We start from the raw sequence: 11301 nt of genomic DNA on the forward strand, positions 1-11301 counted from the left end.
TCGCACCTGCGCAGTCCCTCCCATGGTGCTGGTTCGATTCCTGTCGCGAGTACTTGCATCAGGCAGAAGTCATCCGTCGGTCACCTTGTGGATGTCTATGCGTGCTCCAGGGACCTGATCCGGTCAGTGCTTCTGAAAAACATCTTACAAGGAAGTATATTGCTCCTTCTTTCCTTATCGCACATTCCAGGATGGGGGTTTTGCGTCATTAGCCAAGCACATAATTTTTGTAAGTAGCTTGCAAGTTGCAGGTGTTGCAGGGTACCTTGCCTAGGGGCACAGGCCCTTTTTCTTCCGTGTCTCATACAGAATATGGGAAGACTTTTTCAAATGGCCAAATATGCAAATACTGACATCCTCTGTTCCCCCAAGGGTATCTCTGATTACTGAAATCCACGTTACAGCTCAGGTATACATTTAAGGAAACCCAGCCTTTTCTCCGTAGAGGAAATAAGGACAACCCTGGTCACATCCCAAATACCAAGGGGAACCACTGAACCCCACGGTCCCTATTTGGAGCGCTCTGGGTTCCCGCACGGAAGCACTGACGTACGCACCGACAGTCCCGAAAACCGGAAGCGGAAGAGGGCGGCCAAGGTCCTGACCCTCGCTCTCCGGTGTGAGGTCTGTGTGGCGGCAGTTGGTTCCTGGAGGCCGCGGAGGTGGGACCTGCGTGTGTCGGTGCGTGGACAGGTGAGGTGGTGGGAGCCGCTTACACCTGTGGTGCTCAGGGAGCTGGGAGACATGCAGGGTGCAGGGCCTCCCGGGCGCCGGGGTCGCTCCCTGTGTGTGTCGGTGCGTGGACAGGTGAGGTGGTGGGCGCTATGGGAGCCGCGCACACTTGTGCTCAGGGAGCGGGGAGACATGCAGGATCCCGGGCCTCCTGGGTGCTCGGGTCGCTCCCGGCGTCTGAATGGCGTGTCCCTACGTGGGGTGCAGACACAGGTGCGGGGTCACCTCGAGCAGCTCCTCAGCCCTCAGTCACCGCCGGCCCGTCTGTGTATTTACCGTTTACTGAGGTGTTTCCGGAGGGCTGGGCACGGGGTGAAGAACTTTGTCTAAGGCACCTCCTTTGAGCCTCCAAACACCACTGTCAGGGAGCGACGATTTGTAACGTTTTACAGAAGTCGAATAATCTCGGAGAAATTTAATACCTTGCCCGTAGACAAATATCTGCTAAGTGGCAGTGTCTGAATTCAAATGCAAATCTGTTCTTACTTCAAGGGGCATAGTGATCACAGTCTCCCTGCCCGAAACGGCTCCTCTTTCTTTTCTGTGCTTCATCAGGCAGGACTTTTGTTGAGTATTAGCGGTCCTGGGGAAATGAAGATTGTGGTGAGGAATATAACTACCTCCTTTGATGGGTATATGTATTTAGGACTGATGAACACTCAACAAACATGACTTGGAAATAGTATGTACGTTTAGGAGCACGTTTGTCCCAGTTTCAGGAGGAAAACATTTAATACAGGCACCTTTCGAGGAATTTCTTGGGCATTAAGGCAGAAATTTTCATCACGATTGTGTGAGAAACCGTACAGCCAGGCCTAGTTGGTCCAGTATAAAATGTGACGTTGCTGAACAGTCTTAATGCAGGCGACGAATGATTTATAGGTATCACACACCCTGGGTGTGTAGTCTGTGGTCGATTGGGTACTGGGAATTGAAGTGTAACCTAACCACTCAGGTTCTTGTCCTGTCTTATTAGCCGATTGAAAGAAGATGGACACTGATTGCACGGGAAACAGAAAGTGGCAGGTTTTTTGTCTGCACATACAAGGAGTGCCTGGGGCCTAGGGACCTTATGGCCACGGGCTGGCTGACTAGGGAAGCTGGGGAGCTTTTTGTTTCCTGTGGCCTCAGGGGTTGGGTTTGGTACCTAGAATCTGCCGCCTTTAGCCCTCCCCTGCCTATAATGGGGTGGGGGGAGGGTCAGGTGAAGGATGTGATTTCGATCTGAGTGTGCTTCAAGGTGTAACTAGGGCTAGTCAGTGGACCCAGCCACTGCCTGCTGCGACTTCCTGCTCAAAACAAGCTTAGTGTTATCAAGACAAAGGGGGAGGGGAAGGGGAGACAAGCAGGATCCCAGGCCTCCCGGGTGGCGGTGTTCGCTCCCTGAGTGTTTCCGTGCTTGGACAGGTGAGGTGGAGGGAGCCGCTCAGACATGTGGCGCTCAGGCAGCGGGGAGACATGCAGGGTCCCGGGGCTCCCGGGCGCCGGGGTCGCTCCGTGCGTCTCCGTGCCCCACCCCCACCGCCGCCCTCCGGTTCTCTTTTGTGTGTCTTTAGGGTCCAGCTGCGGCCAGATGTGACGTCCTGTGAGCGGGCAGAATGGGGGTCGTGACGGGGGCAGGGAAAGCCGGTTGAGCAAGACTCTGGCGTTTGGGAAATCTAACGCAACGTTTATTGGGAGTCCGCAGGCGGGGACCCGGGAAACATTTCCTCAGGTGAGGCTCCCTGCTTGAGGGGTGCGCTGCATGTTTATGGGGTGACGGAATAAGGAAGTTATAGGTATTCAGGAAGTTTGTGGGGAATCCTGTGCACAGGAACAGCGGGACGGGGGCAGATGTCTGAGCCGGATGCGGGTACCCGACCTCGGGCTTCTCAGTGTTTGGCCTCAGTTTTGTTGTGCAGCCCTTCGGTTCTTTTCCGGTCTTTTAATAGCATTTTTGTTCTGAGTAGGTCGTCCTAAGAACGCGGGAAGCTTCCCTACACGTGCCTTGTTGGTACCAGTTGTCAATTTCACACAAAAGGTTCTTGTTTTTTCCTCGAGTAAGAATACACTTTAAAGACGAACTTTACCTTCAGCAAGATTTCTTTTGCCTGAGTCAAGTGACAGGAGTCAGCTGGGAGACTAAGTGTCTCCAAAGGACTGACTCCTTTGAGTCAGGGAGGTTATTGCTTTTATGTACCAGGTTATGTCAAGTGGCCTTTCTTTATTCATGCAGTTTCTGAGAAAAAGGCAAGGGTTTCAGGGGCAGGGGAGGAAGAGGGGGAGGGAATTGGTGTGGCTGTGGAAATGAGGTGAGTCCACGAGAGCTGTGGTTGGTAGCCAGAGGTTGCTATTTCAATTAAAACAAATTACAACTAAAAGAAGATGTTCAGTTCCTTAATCGTATTAGTCATATGTTCAGTGCTAAGTAGGCACGTGGGCTGGAGGCTACCATGTTAGACTGTGCAGAAACAGAACATGGCTGTCTTCACAGCAAGTTCTCCTGGATAGTGCTGCTCATAAGTATATACAACAGGTGATAATTTCTGTGTGTCAGTGTGATAAGCCATAAAAAGAAAAAGAGAAAAAAGCCATTGCTGTCAAGTCAATTCCAACTCGTAGCAACCCTATGGAACAGGGTACAACTGTCCAACAGAGTTTCCAAGGAGCACCTGGTGGATTTGAACTGTCACTCTTTTGGTTAGCAGTCGTAACACTTAACCACTGTGCCACCAGGGTTTCCAAATACGTAGTGAAAAACCAGGGACATGCGGTACTTGTACTAAAAGGACCTAAACTGAGAGATTGGACAGCATGAAAAGGAAAATTATTGAAGTGAAGATTAAAAAAAATTAGTTTTATTTGGCTACATGCATGATTGTGTAGGGCTCATAGCATGTTTTACGGGTGGGGGTGGAAAGAGTATTTCAGCTGGGAAAAATGAGTGTTGAAATTCCTGAGGCAACAGAGAACCCAGTATCCATTCGGTGATGAAAGTCGGAGATGATTGAAGCAGAGGAAACAAGGTGGTTGGACATCGGAGTAAAGAAAGTGACAGCAGGCTGTTTCGAAGCCAGCTGACTACTTTGGGCTCTTTGTAGGCAAAGTCTCAGCCACTGACTGGCACTCAGCAGTTCCTGTGCTACAAATAGGATTTGGAAGTGACAACCATGATTGAGTGACTCAGGCAGGAGCTTGTTATGAACAAGTTAGGGAAGACAGAGGAGGCCTAGACATGAAGATGGGTTGTGGATCAGGAAGATTAAAAAAAAAAAAAACCCATTGCTGTCAAGTCCATTTCGACTCCTAGTGACCCTGTAAGACAGGTTATAACTGCCCACAGGGTTTCCAAGGTATGCCTGGTGGGTTCAAACTGCCCACCTTCTGGTTAGCAGCGATAGCTCTTAACTACTGTGACACCAGGGTTTCCATCAGGAAGATAGTGTGGTGATGTAATGTAGATGTAGATGGTTCACAGGGCGTCCGATGTTGGACTGCTCATCCTTGACTTACAGGCTATAGATCAGTTAGTGACTTGAATGTCTATGTGTGTTATGGATTGAATTGTGGCCCCCAGAAATGTGTGTCAACTTGTCTAAGCCCTGATTCCCAGTATTGTGTGATTGGCCACCATTTTATCCTCTGAAGTGGTTTTCGGATGTGTTTTAAGTCTTACATTTTTTATGTTAATAAAGGAGAATTAGAGGCAGTTAGGAAACCCTGGTGGCTTAGTGGTTAACTGCTGCGGCTGCTAATGAAAGGGTTGGCAGTTCGAATCCGCCAGGCACTCCTTGGAAACTCTACGGGGCAGTTCTACTCTGTCCTATATGGTTGGAATCGACTTGAGGGCCCTGGGTTTGTTTTTTTGTTCAGAGGCAGTTATGTTAACTAGGCAGAACTCAATCTACAAGATTAGGTTATATCTTGAGTCAGTCTCTCTAGGGATGTAAAAGAAGCCAGCAGAGTGACAGAGAGACCTCATACCACCAAGAAAGAAGCATCAGGAGCACAGCATGTCCTTTGGATCTGGGGTCCCCGCACTGAGAAGCTCCTAGAGTAGGGGAAGATGGATGATAAGAACCTTCCCCGTACTGATAGAGAGAAAGCCTTCCCCTGAAGGTGGTGCTGTGAATTTGGTCTCCTAGCCTTCTAGACTGTGAGAAAATCAATTTGTTTGTTACAGCCATCCGCTTGTAGTGTTTCTGTTATAGGAGCACTAGATAATTAAAACAGTGTGGGTAACTCTGGGGATGTTGCTAAAATGTGGATTTTGATTCAGCAGTTCTGGTGTGGGATGCAAGAGTCTACAAACTCAACAATCTTATAGTCTGTGCTGGGTATAAGGCTAGGAATAAGGATGTGAATTAAAATTAGTGCTGTTAGAGGAAATAATAAAAGTAAGGATCATGCTTAAAGGGGAGACACTGGCATAAAGATCATGTGAGAGAGAGAACGTTGACTCTGAGACCAAGAAACGAAAGAATAGCAGTCAGCTGGGCGGGGAGCAAGGTGGAAAGCAATGGGAACAGAGACAGGGGAGGGCTCCATAGAGAAAACTCAGTGATTTTCTGATTGATTTAGTATAAGGTTGAAAGACAAATATTTAGCAACCTTCCCTGATTTCTCAGATGTTTAGGGACTGGTGGTGTCATGGTTTGAGAATGAAGGAGAGGGGGAAAAAACTCAAGGGGAAGAAAGAAATGTTCATTGCAAAGCAACGGGAAAACTACCTATTACATGTTAGAGTGCTGTAAATGAAAAAAAGATTTCAAAGCATAATAAAAGAGTGTTAACTGCACATAATTAATAATGAATGAACTTAGATAAGTTCATTGACCACAGCTGAAAACTTCATCCTGACGGTTCACCCACATTGATTCCAAATGACGGTGCCTGTGTTGATCTGTAAGGGACAGAGGTAGATAGGTGAACTCACAACTTCAACATTGGAGCCCTAACTCCCTGGAGGAAATCAGGTTCAAGTTTTGCAGCCTGGCCAGGCCTGGTTGCTCCTCATGCTCTGGGAGAGGTAAATTCCTCCATGTGTGATCTTGTTGCAGAAAGGAGAGGCCCATGGAGCTGCCTGAAGAATGCAGGTGTGTGTTTGGGGGGCTGGAGCCTGTTCTGCCTTCAGTGTAAAGGCCCTCAGGGTGAAGCATTGCCCTGAGCCTGGGAGGAGGCCAAAGGCCTGTGACTCCCTGCTTCCTCCACACTGTTTCCTTCCTATCCTTCTTCCATTTCAGGCCTCAGGTGTGGTGCAGGGAGAACTAGTCCAGTCCAGGCAGCTGGGGACCTCAGGTGACTATCTTGCACATTCCTCAATCACAGGGAAGGATTTCAAGTGCTCAGACTGGTGTGTGGACCAAGCATTATTCATCTGCCTCCAAATTGCCCAGGCCTCTGCTTCCAGTCCTGTCCCTCTTCCTGGAAGTGGCTTCTTGGGCTCAGAGACGACATTCCCTTAGACTTGCAGAAACTGGAGAAGGAAATGGTGAGTTCTGTGGAGAACTGGGTTATCCTTAGCATAAGTGGGTGAGGCTGGATCTGAATTGTTGGGGGAGCAGCTGTGTGCTGCGGGGCTGTGGTTCCTCAATGAAGAGAAAAGGTAGCAGAGGAGGCGGAGGGACTGAGGCCCAGGAGGCACCATGAGGCCCTGCTTCTCTGTCACTGGGCCCTTCCCCTATACACATGTGGCTTTTCAGGATTTAGATGCCTGCAGTGACCTTCCTTATGTGACTCTCAGAGCTGCCACCCTGGGGTGTTAACATCTTCACCCCGGGACTTTGTGCTCTGTGTTGAATGACAAAGTCTCCTGACCAGAGCCTGAAGATGGAGCATCTCTGGCTGTGGAGGCTGGGCCCCGCCATCCAGAGCCATCCTTGTCCTGTCTCTCTGACCAATGTTCTTGACTCCCCCCAGGCACTGAAACATTTTCAGTGCCGTTCTGAAACTACACCTGCAGCTGTGACACTGTTTTATGGGTTAGAAAAGGAGAGGAGAGTTCGTAGGGAAGGCCCTGAGTGTTTATGGGGTCCTGGGTGTTGGTGGTGCTCTCCTGATGTCACAAAAAGGCATGAAGCTGGGGACAGTGAGTCCAGCTGGATCCTGTCTGCGTTCTCCAAGCCCATTTTTACCCCCACTGGGGAAGGCTTTTGCCTTGAGGCTTTCAGGTATGTGGAAAGCATGACTCCGCAGTCTTGGTCCTCGTCCTCCCACCTGTGACTCGAGCTGTGTGTAATCCCTATGATTGTTGATGTTCTCCCTAGTCTTAAATTAGAATCTAAAATAAAGTATTCTCTAAGCAGAAGAGATGTGTGTGTTTAAATTCTTGGATTTACAGTTTCCAGTGGATGAAAATTTCTAGATCACTAGTTGTGTTTCTACTGAGAATTTTTCAATTTAATGGATATAAACTTCTTAAACACAAAGGAATGCATATTTTTAACTTACGTAAAAGTTTCTCTAAAGCTTACTTAAATCTGCAGAAAGTTCTCATTTCCTGCCTATAGATTGTTATCATCTATTTTTATAAGTTTATGACCATTACTGATATTATTCCCAGTATCATAGCTTTACCACCGAGGTCTGAATCCGTAAACTCTGTGTTGTTTAGTTTTGCCTCTTTTGAGCTTTCTGTTATTACTGTGTCTGTGTTCTTCAGTGACTTGTAATCTGTTCTGAAGGTTATAGTCTGATCTTCATCAGAAAATGCTTCAACTTCTCTTCTTAGTTTCAGTAAGCAAGATTGTGTTATCTGCATTGCCCAGGTGGTTTTTCAGTCTTCCTCTAATCCTGATGCTGTGTTCTGTTTCATATCGTCCAGATTCTCTGGTTATTTGCTCAGCGTACAGTTTGGGTAAGTATGGTGAAAAGATAGAACACACCTGACACACACCTTTCCTGACTTTAAAACTACGGTATTCCCTTGTTCTGTTTGAACGACTGCCTCTTGGTCTGTGTGCGGTTTCTACGGGAGCACAGTTAAGTGTTCTGGAATTCCCATTCTTCGTAATGTTATCCATCATTTTTATGTTCCATATAGTCGAATGCTTTTGCATAGTCAGTGAAACACAGGTAAACATCTTTCTGGTATTCTCTGCTTTCAGACAGCAGCTGTGATATCTCTTGTTCCATGTGGTCTTCTGAATCTGGCTTACATTTCTGGCAGTTCCCTGTTGAAGTACTGCTGCAACTGCTTTTGAATGATCTTCACAAAATTTTCTTGCATGTGGTATGAAGGATGTTGTTCGATAATTTCCACATTCTGTTTTATCACCTGTCTTTGGAATAGGCCTGAATAGGGATCTCTTCCAGTTGCTTGGTCAGGAAACGGTCTTCCAAACTTCTTGGCATAGACGAGTGAGCGCTTCCAGCGCTGCATCTGTTGGTTGAAACACCTCAATGGGTATTCCATCAATTTCTGGATGGCTGTATTTCGCCAGTTCTTTCGGTGCAGCTTGGACTTCTTCCTTCGGTACCATTGGTTCTTGATCCTATGCTAACTCCTGAAATGATTGAATGTCGACCAGTTCTTTTTGGTACACTTACCGTGTTTTCCTTTAATCTTCTTTTGATGCTTCCTGCATGATTCGATATTTTCCCTGTAGGGTCCTTCAGTATTGCAGCTCGAGGCTTGAATTTTTTCTTCAGTTCTTTCAGCTTGAGAACTGTCAAGCATGCCCTTCCCTTTTCGTTTTCAAACTCCAGGTCTTTGGACATTCGTTGTAATACTTTGTCTTCTGGAGCTGCCCACTGAAATCTTCTGTTGCGCTCTTTTCTTTCATCATTTCTTCCATTTGCTTTAACTATTGTTTGTTCAAGAGTAACTTTCAGAGTCTCTTCTGACATCCGCTTTAACTATTGTTTGTTCAAGAGTAACTTTCAGAGTCTCTTCTGACATCCGCTTTAACTATTGTTTGTTCAAGAGTAACTTTCAGAGTCTCTTCTGACATCCGTTTTGGTCTTTTCTATCTTTTCAATGATCTCTTGCTTTCTTCGTGTATGATGTTCTTGATGTCATTCACAGCTCGTCTGGTCTGTGGTCTTTAATGCTCAGTGCATTGACTATATTCTTGAGATGGTCTCTAAATTCGGGTGGGATTTACTCAAGGTCATACTTTGGCTCTCGTGGAGTCGTTCTAATATTTTTCAGCTACATCTTGGCTTGCATATGAGCAGTTGTTGATCTGCCCCATAGTCGGCTCCTGGCCTTGTTCTGACTGACGGTGTTGAGCTTTACAATATAGGTATAGGGTTAGGCTGTGCAATGCATATATTTTTCTTGGGGATCAGAGAGGGACACAGTTCGGTCCATGACACCATCCTTCTGGTTTTCAAAGGAAAAAATCTTGGACTCATCTTTGTCCTCTATTTCTTTTACACTTCAGTGTTCAGTGCGTCAGGAAATTCTCTTACCTCTACCTTGAAAGTCTAGGGCCATCCCTCGCACTTGCCATTTTTCCAGCCACAGCTCCAGTCTCAGGCATCATCATTTCTTATCTGTTCATGCCCGTAACTTTATAGCATATCTTTCTATTATATTAGTCCCCTACACACCAGTTCTTTATAAGCTGTTCTATTGGTTTCCTCTTCCACTCAGGATTGTTAAATCACTCTGCATTTCCATCAGATTAAAAAGCCCTAGTCTTTTCAGTTGCCAACAGGTTCCCTAGAATGTGATAGGTCCCTTGACCTCAGTCGCTTGTCCCCTTTCCTCTAACATTACTCTCATTCTGCTCCAAACTTGGTGGCGTTTCGGTCTTAAAACATTCAGATACCTTCCCACCTTCTGGCCTGTGCTCTGGCTGTTCTTTCTTTCTGGAACAATGTCTTCTCAGATTTCTTGGATCGTTGCTTCCTATCCCTTGAGTCTTAGCTCAGGTGTTTATTTTCAGTGAAGCCCAGTCTGAACCGCCTCCTTAGTGCCGCTGCTTGCATTGTCAGCGCTGCAGGTACTCTGGATCCTGCTCTACCTTTCATTTTTCCACTGGACTAATCACCTTTCCATGTTCCTGTGATGTAACGTCCTATTGTTGATTGCTGAGTCTCTAACTGTTAGAATAGGGAGGTCTTTGAGTTTTTCAGTTATATATCCCAATTACAGAGAAGACTGACAAATTTTAGCTTATGTTATTTTCCGTTATTCATTTTTGTTTTCTAATAAATAGATTTTCTGTTTTAGAGCTGATTTAGATTAACAGAAGAATCAAGTGGAAAATACAAAGTTCCCATGTACCTCTACTTCCTCCTGTCCCTCCACTTCAGTTTTCCGTATTACAGCATCTAGTATTAGTATGCGAAATTTGTTACAATTGCTGAAGCAACATGGGTACCGTATAATCAGCAAAAAAACATAGTTTACATTAGGGTACGCTCTTTGTATTGTACGCTATATGGGATTTGACAAATGCGTAATATCAATGTATCCACCGTTCTGATATCATGTGGAATATTTTCTCTTCCTTAAAAGTCCCTTATGCTCCACTTTTACGCATCTTTTCCCCTCTACCCTTTAACCTGGCAGCCGCTTGTCTTTTTACTGTCTGTATCCTTTTCCCTTTTCTAAAATCTTACAGAGTTGGAATCTTACAGTATGTAGTTTTTTCAGAGTAGTCTCTTTTACTGAGCAATATTCGTTTAAGGTTCTGCTGTGTCTTTACATGATTTTTTTTTTCTTGTGATTTAGGTGAAAGTTTACAGAGCAAATTAGTTTCTTATTCAAAAATGTATACACAGATGTTTTTCATGGTGTTGGCTGCAATCCCACATTGTGTCAGCATTCTCTCCCTTTCCCTTTCCACACCAGGGCCACCGTGTCCATTCGTCCAGCTTTCCTGTCCCCTCCCACTCTCTTGTCTTTGTTTCTGGGCAGGTGTTGTCTATTTGATCTCCATATGTTTGATGGATTTAAGAAGCATGTTCCTCACGTGTGTTATTGTTCATCTTATAAGCCTGCCTGATCTTTGGCTGAAGGTAAACTTTGGGAATGGCTTCAAGTGTGAGTGAAAAGGGTGTTTGGGGGCCATAGTCTCAGGTTCCTCCAGTCTCTGTCGGACCAGTAAGTCAGGTCTTTTTTGTGAATTTGACCATTTGTTCTACATTTTTCTCCCACTCTGTTGTAATCCCAGTCAGAACTGTCCGTAGGGGTAGCCCGGCACCATCTAGCTCTCTGGTCTCCGAGGCATGTGGTCTGTGGTTCATGAGGTCCATTAGCCCTTTGGACTAATTGTTCCCTTGGGTCTTTTGTTTTTTCCCCTCTCCTTTGCTGCTGACTGGAAGAGACCGATAGTTGTGTTTTTTAGATTGCCACCGAAAAGCCTTTAAGATGCCAAACGCTACTCACCAAATCTTTTACATGACTTTTGATAGCTCACTTCATTTTCTTGCTGAGTAATATTCTGGGGTGTAGTTGCACCACACTTTGCTTATCTATTTATTCACCCACTGAAGGGCCTCTTGATTGCCTCCAGCTTTTGACAAGGATGAATGAAACTGTTAGAAATATTCGTTGCAGATTTTTCTCTGGACAAAGGTTTTCAGCTCCTTTGGATAAGTATGAAGGAGTGAAATTGCTGGATCATGTGGTAAGGG

General features: G+C 46.0%; 1 long non-coding RNA gene across 1 annotated transcript; it reads left to right on the forward strand.

The window, feature by feature from the left end:
• The first annotated feature begins 594 nt into the window (after positions 1 to 594).
• LOC135229051 (uncharacterized) lies at positions 595 to 8760 on the forward strand. The gene is made up of 3 exons (XR_010319862.1): positions 595 to 693; positions 2289 to 2446; positions 6040 to 8760. It is a non-coding gene; the product is annotated as an uncharacterized LOC135229051 (long non-coding RNA).
• The last annotated feature ends 2541 nt before the right edge of the window (positions 8761 to 11301 follow it).

Source organism: Loxodonta africana, chromosome Y, assembly GCF_030014295.1.
Source record: "Loxodonta africana isolate mLoxAfr1 chromosome Y, mLoxAfr1.hap2, whole genome shotgun sequence".
NCBI classification, from domain to species: Eukaryota; Metazoa; Chordata; class Mammalia; order Proboscidea; family Elephantidae; genus Loxodonta; species Loxodonta africana.